The sequence below is a fragment of the Arvicanthis niloticus genome, chromosome 2, assembly GCF_011762505.2.
Source record: "Arvicanthis niloticus isolate mArvNil1 chromosome 2, mArvNil1.pat.X, whole genome shotgun sequence".
NCBI lineage: Eukaryota > Metazoa > Chordata > Mammalia > Rodentia > Muridae > Arvicanthis > Arvicanthis niloticus.
The window spans coordinates 54,323,530-54,342,717 of NC_047659.1; positions in this window are offsets into that span (position 1 = coordinate 54,323,530).

The following is a 19,188-nucleotide window of genomic DNA, read 5'->3' on the forward strand; positions in this document are numbered from 1 at the left end:
TCTGCTTGCATGCCCTGTCATGCCATGCATCCTGCCATGCTGATAATGGACTAAACCTCGGAAACCTTAGCCAGAACAAATGAAATGCTTTCCAATTTCATAAGAATTACTGTGGTGGTGTCCATTCACAACAATAGAACATTAACTAAGACACATACCATATTTATCTTTCTAAATCTGGGTTACCTTACTCGATATTATTTTTTTTCTAGTTCTATTCATTTGCATGAAAATTTCTTGATGTCATTTTCTTCAACAGCTGAGTAACACTTCGTTGTTTAAATGGACCACACTTTGTTTATCCATTCTTGTGTTAAGGGACATCTAGGTTGTTTCTAGTTTCTGGCTATTATGAATAGGGCACCAATGAACATGGCTGAACAAGTGTCCTTGTGGAAGCATCCTCTGGATGTATGCCCAAGAGTGCAAAAAGGGGAACACTCATGTATTGTTGGTGGGAATTAAAATGTGTACAGTTACCATGGAAATCAATATGACAGTTCCTAAAGAAGTGGGAATTGGTCTACCTCAAGATTTCACTTTTGGCCATATACCCACCTTATTTTTCTAACACAGGGTCTCCTACAGGAGCATATTTATTTGCTAGGGTAACTGGCCAGCTAACTCCAGAAATCCACGTCTCCCCCTTCATCCTACAATGCTGGATTTACTAATGTGTGCAACTGTGGATCTGAACCCAGGGACTCACACTTATGTAACAAGTCATTATCAACTACTTCATCCCCCAGGTGCTAGACTGCATACAATTTAAGAACAATCGTTATGGGTTTATCTCTGTATTTTAACCTGTATTTGTTTTATATATTCTTGTAATGCTAAGGATTGAACCAATGTCTTGTGAATGCTAGGCAAGTGCTCTACCCCTGAGCTATATTCTTAACACTAACACTATCTACTATTTTATCCAGCAGAAGCAAGCTTATTCAGGCAAAATATTAAGTTAAGCTCATTTACTTTGAAAATGAATTAAATGGTCCATGAAGAAACTATATGCTTCTATTTATAGGCCAAATGTTTATAATGCATAAAATTGGGAGTGTGAAGGTTACTTATTAAAGACTTGTAGCTTCCGCTTTAATCACAGAGTAACTCAAGCCATATACATTTATGTAACTTGGGTTAGTATTAAATATTTAATACCTAATGCAGCACAAGAAGCAACCAATCATCAGTGACACAAGTAACTTCCCTAGTGCTATCTAGCAAACCATTAACTCTCTGTTAGAATAAGTAATAATATATTTGTTTTGCCATTGTGCTTTCATGGTATTAGAGCGTTGCTACATTATTTACAACAAAAGACTAATTTGTAAATTATATCTTTTTAGAGTATTCATAATCAAGACAAGCTGGTTTAACAAAGTATTTTTACATTTGCTATTGACTGAAATAGTCATAGTTCTTATGTGATAACATAACAGTCAAGCTAACCATTAGACTAAATGACTGTTATCATTAGACTCATGATTGGAGATACTCTATGGCTTTGGTGCCAAGTTTGTTTTGAATATAGAACATGTGACTAAAGTATATTGACTTGAAATTATCAGTTATACTTATACTCATAGAAAAGTTTGAATCTCAAGTCATTACAAGTATGTGTATTATTTAGAATGCAGGTAGTATACTACTTTATACAGATTGCATATACAAACTCAATTATGTTACTGATATGGTTTGTGCATGAACTGTTCACCACAGGCTGCAATTATATTCATGGTCCCCAGCCAGTAAAGATATTTCAGCAGGTGGTGGAAACTTCATGGGGTGGTGCTTACTTGGAGGAAGTAAGAAGTGAGCCTTTGAAGGTTATGACTTGTTCCCAGGGTTCCTTTCCATCTCTAGTTTCTGTTAGCCATGAGGGAAAAACAAGCTTTCTTCATTTCATGTCCCAATTACCATGATGTTTTACTTAAGTTATGGGAGCAACTGGTTATGGGCTGAATGCTGTAAAACAGTGATCTAACTAAATGTTTCTTCCTTTAAAACTTATTTATGTAAGATATTTTTTAAAATAACTAAAAGTTAGACTAAAATAATTACATAATTTTATAATAAATTGTGTTATGTGTATTATTTCTAGCTAAATGATATAGTATTGTTTACATGGCATAAATAAAAGTATATAATTGAATAACACATTAATATGCACATTTTATGTAATAAAATGCTTTAAATGAGGATATAGTCTGATAAGCCCATTGTGAGTTGCAAATTGTCTCATTAAAGTGTATTTAGATCCCAGCAATTTGCAGCACAGTGAACTGGAGAGTAGTTTCATTGTCTAGTGATCAGAAGTTGAAGATCAGAGCTGTGGCCAGCAGGAGAGCATATCACATTCCATAATGCTAGCCAGGAAAGGTTAAAACTCAAAACTTGAAGTATGATGTCTGTTGAACGTATGTCACTTTCCCACCATTATAAAGCTGAAAACTCATAAGCCAGCTTCAACAGAGGCTTGGCAGTTTGTGTCATTTGATTCAATGCAACGTATTACCATGCTTTATAAACAAAGAGAGGGAAGCATTAATACCCAGCCATGGGAGTCAGTGCCACATGTTTCAGAGTGTATTTTACTTGATGCCTCCAAGTCTAATCTGTTTCATCCTTACACTGGATGGAGAATAACATTCTGTCGGGATGTTTTGAGAATGAAATAAAAGGTTGTATACATAATGCCTACTGGGGTGTCTAGCAGTGACAGTATAAAGTGTGTGGCTGAAGAGAAAGTGAGGGCAATGGAGAGCGACAATCAGTGCACTTATGATTGTGGAGAGAGTCCCTGACTGTTCCAGTTCTGGTGGTCACACGGAACTACTTTAGAAAAATAATGAGTTTCAAAGGCTAACAATGGGTAAAAACACTCTAAAACCATCCAAGTTTTATAGTCAAGAATTGCTCTGCTTGCTTTTTGAACCTCTCATGGTGTTAAGACTTTAAGAGAGTAAAAATGTTCTCTCTATAGGAGAAAGGAGTTATAGACACATCAGTTTTGGAATGTGGTTTGCAATTGCCTAGACCTAAATGAATACTCTGTGTGGTGGGAGAATACTCATTTAAAATCACACTTCAGGTTTTAAGAATTCACCACTAGGGTTGATATTAACAAGTGCAACATGGGGGGAACCAGTGTATAAACCAAGCCAAAGGTCAAAGTTCCTCACGAGAGCACTGTCTGAGACCCTTTTAGTCAGTATAGAATTCTCCATGTGACTGACTGATAGAGACACTCTGAGCAATAATGAGAAAGAAACTCGGCTTACTGTGATTCCTAAACACAGAAGTCAGATAGTGTTCTTGGTCTCACATCCAGCTGTTTAAAGCAGACTTTGGGAATCTTATCAAGTACTCGAAACACAAACTGGACATTAAATATGTAGCATTTTCATATCACCAAGGATTAACAGAGGGAAAAATGTTCATGTCTAAGAATACTGGTAACTGAAAAAGTGGTTTTGGCAACTCCAATAAAGTATTGCATGTTCACAGGAGAGTTGGTGAGTTAACAAAAATTGGAATAGGAGAAAAACTGCTTAAGATGAATAGGTGATGGGTCATATGAGAGGAAAGAAAAGATGCTTCTTTGCATGAAAGAATAATACTTTTAAAATGGGATATTTAAGAAAGACTGGAATATATTTCTGTGATACATTTTAAAAATAGGAGAGTTGAGATGTGTTATATGTAGCATGGCCGTTTGTGGTGATTTCCCAAAGCTCAGCTGAGTCTTGTGATGCTCTTAAGTTCTTAGGCAGTGCTCTCGAATTCTTAAGTGGAGGGTGTATTGCAATGTGAAATTATAAAAGATTTACAACATTTTAAATGCTGCAGGGAATGGGCTGTGCTTTATCAGAGGGTCATTGTGGTCTAACTTCATTAGATATCTAAGACTTTGCTTTGAAAGACCCAGGAAGTTGAAAACTCCACCCACATACAAATCATGGCAGAGCTGCTGTGTCTCTGATGCAGTTACAGAGAAAAGAAAAATGCTTGTCAGGACATACACTTGTGTGTATCAATCAGGAAGAATCTTGAGTTGACTTTATCAGACACAATTCGATATGAGCCTGGCCAAGTTGTTACCTCCATAGTTTTCTGTATAACCGACTCAATATCTTAATGGTTAGATTTTAAGCATAATTTCATTTTTCTTTCTTGGTCATTTAGTAGTAATTAGTCATTTCTTGGAATTGTTTCTTCTAGTGTAACTACAGACTCCAAGTAATATTCGAAGAAATGACTGTAGGAAGAAATGGCATCTTGTTGTTGTGGGAGGAAATAGCGTGAACTAAGATGATACTTCAGGATCTTGCTCTTGACCTTGCCTATGGCTAGAATCCAGAAAAAATTACCACCACTGTGGGAATGTGAATTTTCATGATTTGGACAAACATATTTATTATATGCCAAAGGAACAGTTTATGGTCTTCTGACAGTATGAGTGTTCAAGACTCAGGCAACAGTGATAAGAATTACCAACAAAGTTAAACTATATTCACAGATGTTGTCTTTTATTTGTGGCACATGGATTATACATTTGGGAAGATATAGAATAGGAGTTGCTAACATTATTAGTCATATAGAGAAACTGCTGAAAATTATTTTTATAAATCAGTAACGATGATATGATTCCAGTGAATCTTATTGGTCACTTCCTATCCATCTGTTTGGATCAGATGAAGGTCTACAGGGATAAAATGAATGGGATCCCAGGACTGTAGCTGCATCTGATGATGAAGACATTATCAACTCTAGCCACAAACATAGCTATGTTAGGGTTCTGTAGAAGAATACAACCAATAAGTTCATAAGCATTCATGAACACACACCATACATATGTTTATATGTGATATATGTGTATATATCCTTGTGTCTATATAATTATACAAGAAGGTTCAATAAATATATTGTCTGGCAGTGTGTAGGCTGTATGCTCCTCTGTATGCCAGAGAACTAGAAACCTGGCAGCAGGTTGGTACCAGAAGCTGGATGCCTTAGAAAAAATGAGAGCAATGGTGCAGTTCCAGTGGGAAGCTGAAGGCCTGGAAAAATCCCTGGATGATCCTGCACTGAGGGCTAAAGAAAGGGGGGGAACTGATGATCAAGGAAAAGAGTGATAGCTACAGTAGTACATATATTTGCTTAGGAAGAAGAAGGTTTTATTCACTGGCCTACCTTCTTTTTTTTTTCAGTTTCACTCATCCTATGTCATCTATTAGATAGTGCTACAAAAATTCAGAGTAAGTGTCTCCCCCTCGATTGATGTTACACATCATCAGTCTTCTATTTGAACACTCTCACAGACACACTTAGAAGTGTACTTTACTAATCTAGGTGTCTCTCAGCCCCATCAGTTTGATAACTGTCTTAGTCAGGGTTCTCTAGAGTCACAGAACTTATGGGTAGTCTCTATATAGTAAGGGAATTTGTTGTTGACTTACAGTCTGTAGTCCAACTCCCCAACAATGGTCAGCAGCAGCTGTGAATGGAAGTCCAAGGATCTAGCAGTTGCTCAGTCCCACAGGACAAGCAGGTGAAGAAGAGTGAGCCTTCCTTTTTCCAATATCTTTATGTAGGTCTCCAGAAGAAGGTGTGGCCCAGATTAAAAGTGTGTACTACCATGCCTGGATCTGGGACTTGCTTTGTCCCAGATGACCTTGAACTCAGAGATATCCTTTCCTTGATCTCCTGGGATTCTTAGCCATTATGCTTCAAGATCTTTATGCCAAGATTCAGGTCAGAAACTTGTATCTCCCATTCTCAAGATCAGGATCATAGGTGAGCCTTCCAATTCTTGACTGTAGTTCATTCCAGATATAGTCAAGTTGACAACCAGGAATAGCCACTACAATAACCAAGATTAAACATCATAATAGTCTAGTGAGAAGGCTTAGCATCTTCAGGTTTAATGAACCAGAGAAGCAGGTAGCCATCTTTGTGTCTGGTATGTTTGCAGCTCTGAGCATGGTTAAAGAAAGAAAGTTTAAGTTTACAAATTTCATTATCAAAGAGTGGCATATTGCAAATACGTAAGTAATCTTACCCTTGCTTGTAGTGCTTACTAGGTCACACTGTTTCATATTTCTTGATGGAGAAATATGGTTCCCAATCTTTAGTGAAAAGTTATTCAGTTTAATTTTTATCACTCTCATACCTTTACTAGTAGGAAGAACATGTAAGTCAACATGCATTTTATCTGCATTCTTGATTGTAAATGAAGGACAACAAGATATGAAGTCAGAGTGATAAGCTCAGTTTCAATGAACTGTCATAGGTATTAACAATAATACTGGATTTTACTTTTAAGACTGTGGGGGAACAAATGTAGGAAAAAGAGAAGCATTGTGAACAAGGATGGAATGGGAGGAGTCTCTTAGCATCAAACAGCTAATTATCCCTGCATCCTGATCTACATTGCAACATCCCATGGCAAGAGTTATGCTTGGTTAGAACAAATCTGCCTTAAAACTACTGTGCTCTACTTGGTACATTAAAATATATGCTTATTGTATTGATCCTGTAAATGTTAGTATATGCAATTGCCAATTGAAATGTTTCTTCGGGTGCCATTAATTACATGTATTTTTACACTCCACAAATATCACTAGGCCTCACAAACATATAAATTTAGATAAAATGGGCCTATAAGATTATAGTAGAGGTGAAAATTTCCTATTGTGTAGTAATTTCATAGTCATTGTATCATTGTGCTACAATATATGATTCAAATATTTGAAGTGATGCTGCTGTAACAAACCTATTATACCACCAGTCATAAAAGTTTACATAAAGCACAGCACATGAATTTGAGAGGTAATGAATGATAATTAATAGCACACAAATGTATATATTATATTTTTGCAGATTTATAATATACTCTTTCTACTTATAAACGTATGTTTGCAAGGAAGTATGATATGCTATACATTTTGGAGTCCAGACATACATTTTGTGTTTGCAGTTTCTCATCAAGGCCAGTTTGAATGATTGATTTTTAACTTTGCTGTTTGGTGTAAATATACTCTGAGATTCCTTCAAAATGATTAAATCACCTAAGGACTTATTACTCAGAACACATCCTACCACTGAGTGTAAAATAAATGTAAATATTGTCACTTCATAATTATTGAGTCAATGTTGAGTGTAATTTTATTTATATTGTTTAGTAGAGCCTATAGGTCCTGATTCAAAGTTGAAAATACTAATGATTTTCAGAACACCAAAAGTTGCTTTTAGTGAGTAGTATGTTGGTGTTATTTAGTATATCCTGCTATAAATTAGTTTTTCACTTATAATGCAATACTCTGTTCTCTATCAAGTATCTTGAAAATAAGGGCATAGTGGCTTATGCCTGTGATTCTAGCACTTGGAAGGCTGAATAAGAAGAGTTTCTGAAAGTTTGAAGCCAGTCTGGGCTACAGAATATGATGACCTTGTCTTAGTAAATAAATAATAGATGGACCATGCCCAATATGTCCAATATAACCTCCAGCCTCACATCATAAGGTCCAGGCTGGCAGAGCAAGCCTGAGATGACCCACCACCTGGTGACATCAAGGCCCAAGTGGGCAGTCCACACTTGAGACAACCCCTGCCTAGTGCTACATGGCACGGGCAGGGCATAACACTCTTGAAAAGACCCTAGACACCCAGAGCTTCCAGGTGCCACTAAGATGAGCAAGTAACTGCTGGAGAGATGTAGGAGAAGGAGAGACAGAGGGATGTGTACACAATGAAGAGATATCAAATTGATTGGAGACTCCTGGTTGGAAAGATCAGACTGATATGAGTGGCCAGAGATGCCACCTGGAACATAGTGAAGTCCTGTCTTGTGCTACTACTGAGGGTCATGTCTGGGTCAGTGGCCCTGCAGCAGTGGGAGACTGTTACCACCAGAGGATCAGTGGATGTCTACTCTCTAGGGTGCTACCTGGAGCCATGTTGATGTCTGAGAGCTGTGCAGAGCTGGCCTAACCATTCACCTGGGCATTATGGGAGTGCTGTCCCAGAAGGCATGAGTACAGGAGAGCTGGTACTGCCCCTTGTCAGCTGCAGTATTCATGAGTTCTGGCCTCATATGAGCTCAGGAGCTGGTTCCAGGTTATGATGGCTGTGGATAAGCCAGCCCTGAGGGAGTGAATGCCAGAGAGCTGACCCTGCAGTTGGACTTCAGTGCAATGATATGGGTGAGGGAGAGGGAGAGATCCCCCCCCCCCCAAGCTCCTACCTTATCTCTCTTGCCACCTGTAGTAGGCAGGAGAGCTGACCCCAGGGTCATGAAAGCAGGAGAGCTGGCCCTGCCCCTCATAGCTGTATCGCTTGGGTGAGTTGTCCTGAACCTTACCTGGGCAGCACAATAGAGCTGACCCTGCTGGTGTGGTTGCAGGTGAGCTGGCCTAAAGGGCATGAGATGAGGAGAGCTGGCTCTGCCTCCTGCTGGCTATGGTATGAAGTGAGCTATTCAGGGAAATGCTGGAGAGCCTCCCTTAGTGGTATGGATATTCAAGAGTTGGCAGGCTAACCAGCTTAGCTACTACCCAGGCCTGGATCCAGGGCTTTGAGTTGCCCTATCCCAAATATGTACCTTATCTGTGAATAGCTGGAACACATGAAGGGACTGGTCCCATCATTCCAAAGTTACAGGATTTTGATGACACAGGACAACAGCAGGATATCTTAGAGGAGTTCATTGAGGATCTAGTATGGATAATGTAGTAGAAACTAGAGGCTTCGAACCAGACCAAGGACTCATTGCAATGAACATTTGAAAGTAATGAAGTCTGGGTAAAAGGGTGTACATTGGGACACACTGTCACACACTAAAACTTCCACAACAAGACCTTTTATTTTATTTTATTTATTTATTTATTTATTTATTTATTTATTTATTTATTTTTTGCTGGGGAGGTGACAAGGGTAGATAGAAGGTAAGAAGGGTCAGGGAGATGAGAGGTATTAAGGTATATGCTGTGAAATTCACAAAGAATCAATAAAAAGTTAAAAAAAAATAAATAGCAGACACAAAGGACATGGGCTCTTTTTTTTTTTTTCAGTATGCAATAATAAAATTCATTTTAAAGGTTATGTAAACCAAGCAAAGTTTCTAAAATATTGTAGGGACTTTTATTTTTATTTTGTATTTTATATGAACTATGAATATACATTAATGGTTGTTTAGAATATTTATGTTTTCAATTAAAAGTAAAATTTCTAGGCAGTATTTTAATATTAGTACTTGGGAAGTGAGACAGGAGGGTCCCACAGACTTGAGCCTGGCCTGCGTTACGTGATGAGTTTCTCAGTAGTCTGGAATGCAGAGTCAGACCTGTCTCAAAATACAAACAGAAAAACTTTGTAAAGCAGAATTGTGTGTACCATGAATCAGCACTCTGGCCTCCAGACACATATCCACACATCACACACACTCACATGCACATGTGCATACACAAATTCGCACACACATGCATACACATACAGACACACTAAAAACTAATCCATATAAAGTTAATACTACAAGGTTTGAAAGTACCCTGGAATATAGTGAGGCCCTGTCTGAAAACAAACTACTCTACCTTCAAATAAGCTCTGCCCCCAGAGATAAACTAACAGGAAAGGTGTACAGGACTATTCTTATACTCCAACTTCCTCATGCACACACACAAGGCCAACCCCTGATTCCGTCTATGCATTTCCCACAAAATCAGACTCTTGTCTCTTCTACCAGTTATTTCTAATACACATCCTAAGGATCCATTCGTGAGAGTAGATGTACTTTATGAGTGGTAAAGCTGGGAAGGTTTGCCACGTTTTGCAGACTGTACACAGGTGTAACTTATGCACTGTAACTAAATATAAGAGGCTATCTGCAACTGAAAATACATGTAGAACTACTAGGGAGCTAAAACATGCCATGATAGATGTGTTAAATATTTTTTTAAACGCACAGTTTACGCTCTTATAATGTAAGGAGTACAGTATACTAGAAAACAAAGCTCCAACCTTCATATTTTTCTTCAGTTAAAGATATTTTCTGTATCTAGAAAAACAAAAGATTTTTAACTCCACAATCTCTCTGTAGAAAATGACTCTGGGATATAGTATAACATTGTATGTATATGTCTTTTCCTTGGCTATAGAATATACTCATGACAAAATTTATATTTGTTTTATCTAACATTTAGCTTGAATATCTTCATATGGAGAGATGGATAAAACTCTTAATTATAATGGATTATAATGGAATTATAATCTTTTCACCTGTAGACCTCTGTGTGATTTCTAGAAAGCAAAGATCTTAACTCTATGTATTACTTTTGAAAGAGAGCCAGTAAAAGGACTCGTCTCTAAGTCTAAAACATATACATAAAAGATTATATAAGCAAATGTATTCAGACAAAGTGACTGATCCCCTATTCTCTAAGGAAGGAGATGAAATTATCAGAAATATGGAAAAATAGTGAACAATTACTTTTGTTCGGATGTCATAGGATCTGCACAAAGAATATTGACACAGTGCTTCTTGGTGTCTGCAAGTCATCCCAGGATTGTATGACAATTCTAGTTCTGGTTCTTAAGCACCATTAGACCTTGGATGAGGACTTGGGGGACAGAAATTCTCTGCATCTGCCTCAGGTTGTTTTTTCTTTCTCCTCTCAGCTATTTTTAAAAGCAATCAGCCCAAACCAGGTCAGAGCACATTGTGATGCTGAAAGGCTAAGGTGAAGGGCAGATCCTGTAAAGCTTTGCTGCAGAGGAGTTAACTGAAAAGAACATCATTGTTCTTTCCCTCCTTGGCTTAAGATTGTTCATAGGCTGATATGGAAATATGCTAACTGGTGATGTAGACTGCTGAGTCTTTTGCAGTCTGACATGCCTTTGTTAGGAAATTGATGGCTAAGAAGTTGTCGAATTTTCTACTCAACTACACGTTTATCATTTTCAACATGTCTCTCAGTAATTCAAGAGCAAGATAAACTATTTGTTGGGCTGAAAGAAAAAGTAGGATATAAACAAATAATTCAGTAGCAGTGAGATGATTTCTTTCTGACTTATCAAATAATTTCTTCCCTCATAATTAAGTGGCTTCTTATTACCCTCAAACATGTGAGTGTCTCATGTGACTGCTGTCAGGACCCAGGTCAGCACTCAGAATACAGGGGCATCTGGACATACTCATTCCATGCAGTCTTCTGCTATAACTGTTTTTGTACGGTTTTATTTTTTTTATTAATTATTTTATTTACATTTCAAATGTTGTCCCCCTTCCTGGTCTCCCCTCCACAAACTCCCCACCTAATCCTCATCCCCTTTTGGCTTTAAGAGGGTGCTCCCCACCCACTCACCCACTTCTGCCTCCTCCTTCTAGTCTCCCCCTTCTTTTTTAAAAAAATCATTTTATTTGTTTACATTTCACATGATATCCCCCTTCCTGGCCTACTCTCCACAAACTCCCCATCTCATCTCCCCTCCCCTTTGTGTCTATGATGGTGCATTTCCACCCACGCACCCACTCCCCCCTCACTGCTCTAGCATTCCCCTACACTGGGGCATCGAGCCTCCACAGAACCAAGGGCCTACCTCCATTGTAGTCTCTGGGCTCAGTCAAGTGGTTGGCTGTGAGTATCTGCATCTGTGATTAGTCAGGTGCTGACAGAACCTCTCAGGGGACAGCTATCCGAGGAGGCTCCTGTCAGCAAGCTCTTCTTGGCATCAGCAATAGTGTCTGGGTTTGGTATCTGCAGATGGGATGGATCCTTAGGTGGGGTGGTCTCTGGATGGTCTCTGCTTCTTTTTTTTTTTTTTTTCCTGTCTTTCCTTTAGACAGGAACAATTCTGGATTAAAAATTTTGATATGGGTGGGTGGTTCCATCTCTCAACTGGGGCCTTGTCTATCTATTGGAAGTGTTCTCTACAGGTTCTCCATCCCCTTTGCTGGGTATTTTGGCTGATGGGTCCTGTTGGGTCCTGGGAGCTTCTGTTTTCCCTGGTGTCTGAGATTTTCTAGTGGCTACCCCCCAGTTCCCCATCCCCCACTGCTACATATTTCTAGTCAAATGTAAACAGTGTGCCTCACTGCAGGACCCACCCTGCTCTTAAAGCTACAGCTTAGACTTGGCATGTGGTTTGCATTTTCATTTCCTGAAGAGCATTTGTTTTGAGGTTTCCATGCTGTTGACTTATTCAGAGATCCTTTGCAAAACAGCTTGACATGAGGTCTCTGGTAAACAAACTGCCACTGAAACCTTTATTTAATTATTATGAAGGTTCAGGGATGAGTTGGTTAACTCCATTTTCATTTGCTATGAGCATTTGAAAAGCTAAATAATCAGAATCTAAAGGAATCAAAACAAAGAAAAAAATGCTTATAATATCCAACAATCCTTGAATAACAGTAACAAAATTAACACGGAGACAATGACATGTCATATATACTTGTGAAGAAATTAAGGCATATGTATGTAATTTAACAGATTGGTGACTTTAATGTATGTAATTTAACAGATCAGTAACTTTAATATTATGAAAGAATGGATTTAAATCACTGTTGCAAGAGATGACAATGGATTGAGTTTTTAGAAACTCATCCACTGTTGTGTTCCTATGAGGGAGCATTTGAAAATGCTGCAGGAACAGTGACATCTCCATGATAATTCTTGGTACATGAACCTAACACTTTGAGAACAGAAAATTGTAAGTTACCAGGCAAAGATCCCGAAGGCAGCAGTTTTATCCAGTCTTTGGCCACACCCAAAAGTGTCTTTGGTTTTATCCTAGTGAGAGGTCAAGAATGCCAGACAGGGGCTCTGGTTTCTTGCCATCCCAGTCTTCTAAATAAGCATACTAAATGAAGCTATATGTAAGGATATAATCAAATGTCCAGGCTGGACACAGACCAGCTTTAGAAGCAATTCTGGATATTTGTAATAGAAATGTGTTCTATCTATTTTCTAACTTCGATCCATCTTCTAAATGATTTTCCTTCTCAACTTCTGAGGGTGAACATTAGACACATGGGATTCATAGTCCTGGAAGCCAATGAGGGTGGCTAGCTCCTTCTTTGTCATCTTTTAACCCTGCCACTCATTTCCTCAGCAGCACTCAAAAGGAATACACCAACACCATGCCTGCTCCTCCTTAGAACTTACATTAAAAGCATACAGTTCCTGTGGCCCTGGGTGGAGACATGCCATTTTGGTCTCCCCCAAAGATTAGAATAATACATAAAATCGTCTGTTCCTTTAAGAGTTAACCCAGCTGGACCTTTCAGTTTCCTGGCTGAAACTCAAAAAATCATGGCTATTCTCTGTCTTTCTTTCTGTCTGTCTTACTCTGTCTGTCTGTCTTTTTTCTTCTCTCTACTCCCCCTTCCCTTTCTCCCCTTCTCCCCGTCCCACCCTTTCTTCTCTCCCTCCTTCAGATGCTGTCTCAGAACCTAAACTTTCCCTGATACTTTGGGCTTTTTGACTCTTTCTCTTAATCTCCACCTCCCTTTTGCCATGCGACTGTTTGCGACCTCCACTAAGGTTTTTGTGGACTCTGGCCTTCTCTCTTCTCCTTTCCATCTTCTTCCTCACAAAAGCTAACAAACTTCCAGCTCCCAAACTCCAGTTAAGTTGCTCTTGGACTTCCTTCTTTTTTGAATTCTTTTCTTAACAACACTGACAACTGAAAAAAGAAAATTCTGGTTTCTCAGACAGTATCTTCAGGTTTAGGTGTTAATAAATCTCATTAGTTGTTCTGACAGTCCTCACACCTTGAACTTGTTCTGTCTTCTGAAATGATGCCCCACCCTCCACCCCCAAATAAGACTACATGAGAGTTTGTACTAATCAATGTGAACTTCGTACTACTGTTAGTGAGATAGCTCAGAGTAAACTGTGGTCAAATTTGTTTGAGTAACAAACATTAAAAGGCATCTTTGGGTTAAGATACTTCTAAGGGCTATAGGAGAAATGGATTGTAGTATTATTTTCTTTGATATTTTACAGTGAGTTTAGGGAACATGGCTTGGGTAATTCACTGTAATACATAGAGATTGTACTTACAATGCATTTCAAGATTGTTGTGAAAATGGGATTGCGATTAGATATTTCTTATGTATAAGACATAAGTTAATAGAAAAAAAACAGTGGAAGCATTGAAGCACACAAGCAATTAATGAATGAGTGATGGCCAACTGTAAGCAGACTTCCATTTTTTTTTTTTTTAATAAGAGTTACATTCAAGGAACTGGAGAGGTAGCCTATTGGTTAAGAGAACTGGCTGTTCTTTCATGGACCAAGATTCAATTCTCTACACCTACATGGGCAGGATAAGGAAATATTTCATATTCTGGTAATACTTTTTAGTGAAAGTGACACTTTTTACTTGATTTTTTTTTGGACTATGGATCCTTATTATGTTTTACATGGAGATTTGACAATTACTTCGGCTGTACTGTGCCAGGACAATCATTTATCCTGATTATGGCTGAGAGGACCAAATTATGTAGTTAGCTAAGGTTCTATCAAATACACAATAGGTATATGTATTTTTAGTATATTGGTGGGGAGTGGGAGAGAAAGAAAGAGAGAGACAGAGAGACAGAGGAAAGAGAAATACACAGAGACACAGAGAGAAACAGAGGAGAGAGACACAGAGAGAGGGGGAGGGTGACAAAGATGGAGAGACACAGAGAAAGACAGAGAGAGACAGACAGAAAGAAGGAGGGAGGGAAGGAAGGAGGGAGGGAGAATAGATGAATGAATATTGGAAGTAAATTATGGGCCATCAAAATAGAAGATAATTCTGAAAACAGTAGTTCTGGAACAGTCAAATAATCTTACCAGGAACTGGGGAAGAATTCTTCCATCTTGCTCTTCTTCCCCAGTTGGCTGTTCAAGAGGCCATCTGAAGGAGCAGTCTGAGAAGGACTATCCATTGAACAAACCAATGGCAGCACACCATGTAGTCATCTGAACATAGTGTGGCTCCAAAGGGCAAGCCTGGAACATATTTCCAGTCAACAGCTTAGGCTACCCTCAACTCTGTGGTGCCTTCCCCTCTCAGTTGGTTCTGTTCTGTGTCAGAAACAGACAGAGTTGCAGGGTTGGGGGCAGAGAGAGAGAGAATCTGTGAATGTTTAAAGGCTCTTACCAGAAGAAGGGAAAGAGATATCTCAGCTGCTGGGAAGGGAAAATACCCTGAGTTGTTTATGTAGTAAACACACCAGTTTAAATAAAAAGAGTTTCCACAGCTTGTTAAGAAAATTTTACCAGAAAATTAAACCTTTATTCTCTCTTATCTCATATTTACATTTGCTGCTAACCCAAGAACAATAAAACTCAGAAATAAAAAGTATAAAGTATTATGGCCTGTAAAGTAACTCATGAATGTAATATGTTTGGACTCAGGAAATCTATTTTTTTCCATTACAGGGTACATAAAGTATGCTGTATTTTCTTCCAACTAACTTTTGGAAGCTTGCTGGCAAAACAATTCAGCACAGCTAGCAGCTTCTTTCTGGAGACTGGGACTGTTGTGATACTGAGAGCATTAAAAACATATGGTCTTCCCTGTTTCCTGCCTTGTGCCTTCCTTGAAAGTGTTTATATCTGCTTGTGCTAAGATGCATTAAGTTTCATAATCCTGAACAACCTTCTGGTACACAGATTCACTTTTAAACAGCACAACTGGGAAAACAGAAGTTTTTGGTCTCCCCCACCCCATAAAAGGTGGCTTTCTTAGGTAGCTGTGCATTTTTTTACAACACAGGTGCCAATTTTGAATTTTTAAAATGTTCAAATTTCAAAGCAACTGTTAAAATAAAATGATCTTTCTGGTGTCTTTCTTCTTCTCCCAAATGGCTCATATTCACTGCGAATAAATGCTGGTTTATCTATGACTTACCACCCCAACAGTGAGAGCAAAGTCGGGCTCATTTCACTTTCACAATTTCACTTCTAGAATGTTCCATGACATTAGTGATTATGATGGTGTTTCCAGTGCATCTTATTCCAGTGGAATGAGATGGCTCAACGGAAGGGGCTTCGTTGTCATAAGATGACCCCGAAGTGTCTTCTCCTCATACACTAACGAGTCTTCTGAGCACTGTTACTACCACTTACTTCCTCTGCAGCCAGAATCAGTAATATATCCCTTTTTCCCAAGCCACTGTCCATTTAAGCCAGTGAAGACAGGGAAATCATTTTAGGTATATGAAATTAAACTTTCACTAGAGCTAGCATGCTAGCTGGAAAAGATTTTTATTTATTTTGTTACATGCATTGTCACTTCTTTGTATTTTTAGATGATGTATTACCAACACAGTCTAGGGTGGCCTTGAACTCACGGCAATTCTCCCTCAGCCCCCTAAGGATAAGTGTTGTGTAGGAGCAACCATCCTGACTTGCACTGTGATTTTATGGGATACCAACCATCTTTTCAAATCCCTTGCATAGTTTTTCCTTGTTTTGACTGTTGGAAATTTTAGCTTCAAACTGTCTGGGGTTCCAGGGGAAACTAGTCCCACAAACCCTTAGTATATGCAGAGTTGAAAGCTTTTGACTTTTGCCCCATTGTAACACTTATAGAGTGAAACATTTCAGTCATGTTTTAATTTCTGAAATGTTGAAATTGTGTCTCTTTCAGGGAGTGCCAGCATACACAACAAAGAAAGATTTGAAGACACACAGTTCCTGTTGTCACATTTATGGCAACATGGATTAAAATTATCAGTGCAATTCCAATGCCTAAATGTTTATTTAATAAAGAATGTGGTTTTCCAAAGCCCATATTTGGTGAGTACTGTGGGCCAACTTTCAAAGAAAATGGCTTAACTTGAAATATTAAAAAATGGGAAACCAGCTTGACTCTCAACACTTTGGAATTTATTCAAGATGCAAATTGTTAAAAAGTGATTCAATCTGCTCACTGTCCTGGGTTAGTCAGGGATTTTGCACCTGTAGTAAATTGAAAAATGGGGAACGACTGTATTGTTAGAACATTTTCCAGTTGGATCATTCAGTACTTTCTAGAGATTTCTTTTTCTTAGCAAGATGGCATGTACACAGTGTTTCTTCTCTTTTGAGAAGATGATAATAACAGCAACAAAGAAGCAATCATCTTTAAAATGTTAAAAACTCCCATGTGGGCAACATATGCCTTCACAAGGTTATCATACTTTAAAAGGGATTTAACTTTACAGAGGTTACCTGGCCACAGGGATGGGTATATTTGGCCAGCAGTCATTAATACGATTCAATCATTCTTACACAAATGCTACCTAAAATAGAAACAAGTCATCCAGAACCTTGCTAAAGTGAGGTGATGAATCTAATAAGCTGCCACAGCAAGAGAAAACAAGGAGCTTCCAAATGATTTTGTTTGAATGGAATATTAAATTTAAAGGGCTCTGATCATGAAGGGAATATTTAGTAAGATTAACATTTTCTAGTGCTACTCCAAATGGTCAGACAGGCTCTATGGGACCTAGGCAAAAACACTAAGAATAATTATGTTTATCCAATTTTATTGTGAAAAATATTTAAAGAAGAAAGATTAGACAGGTTTATGCCATACATTTGTCTCCTTGTGAAGTCTTAATATTCTGAGTGCAGCTCTTACTGGTAGATCCTAACTCCCTAAATTCAATTTGGCACATATTATCTCCAAGGGTTCCTGTCCATTTTTTAGTTCATAAAGTGGTTTGCGTTTTGAACATATTTCTTTGTTCACAGTCTTACCCAGCCAGTGGAATAGACTTCCGAGTTTAAAACTGAATGATGGCAATTTGGAGGTGAGAGAATTGTTAACATTTTTAGACTGAAAGTCCAAGAGGACCTTAAACTTATGATATATGTCATAGTTTAATTTAGGCCAAGTATTTCAAAACACAACATCTTTCTTCCCTTTATTACAAGCTCTTTTGCAGGATTTCCAGATGACCAGAACTTACTTGAACAAAAACAATAGCTGTATCTGTGGAGAAAAAAAAAACTATATTTGAATAATTATTTTATTTTTATGCTTGTTGAACCTGGTACTAGTTCAGGGAGGACTCAAGAGACTAGGTCCATAATATTTTCTGCCATAACTCGGGAGTAGTGAAGGATCACAGTGAGCCACAGAATCAAACGAAGACTTCTTTGTTTTGTTTTATGTTTTTTTTTTTTTTTTTTTTTTTTTGTATTTTGTTGTTTTGTTTTTTGTTTCAGGTGACAAGTTCTTTTTTTTAATTGGATATTTTATTTATTTACAATACAGATGTCATCCCCTTTCCCCATTTCCCCTCCCTAGAACCCCCTATCCTATACTCCCTCTTACTTTATGCTTTTATACCATTTTGATTACATGCATGTATTAAGGTCAGTTCTAGGTTGAGGGTCTAGCAATACATTAGATGCAAATAGTCGAGGAACAAGCAATACAACAAACACAAATAGTCAAAGAAAAAGCAAGGCAATAAATCCAGTTATGTGAACACCCCTGTGATCACTGTTTCTAAAGGCTTATCAGGGTGACCAAAGTATCTGAGCCTACTTCCCTGTCCTAGCCCAAGGTGATTTTCATGTCTGAAGCCTACTTCCTTGTTCTAGCCTAAAATTAGATTCCTGTCTGAAATTACTTCTTTGTTCTGGCCTAATATTTAGATTCCTGCCTGACATTACTTCTTTGTTGTAGCCTAAAATTTAGACTCCTACCAGAAATTACTTCTTTGTTCTAGTCTGTCAGATTTCTGCTTGAAGCCTACTTCCTTGTCCTTGGCCAATGTCATATTTCTGCCAAGCAGCCCATTTCCTTGTCCTTGGTCCATGTCAGCTTCTTGCCAAGCAGCCCCAAAGGCTCTCTACCTCTCCCCCTTTTTTATTTCTTTAAAAAGACTGAGCCTGTCTTAGATCATTCTGACAAGAATGCCCTCCTTACTTGTCATGGAATATGCATTATCAAAGGCAATGCACTATGTCTTACGTTGGTAAGGCTCTGTGCAGAATCTTACCAATCCTTGGCTTGCCAACCTGTTAATTTAATAACTCTGTCTGGGGACCATTTTCAGGTTTAAGCCATATTCTTTGGCTGCCAACATGTTGATGTTGTTAAAAATAAGCTTTAACACGATAGGCAGGAATAAAACTATTCCTAGGACAAGAAGGGCTAGCCTGATCAAGCTATATATGCCATTCCTGAGGT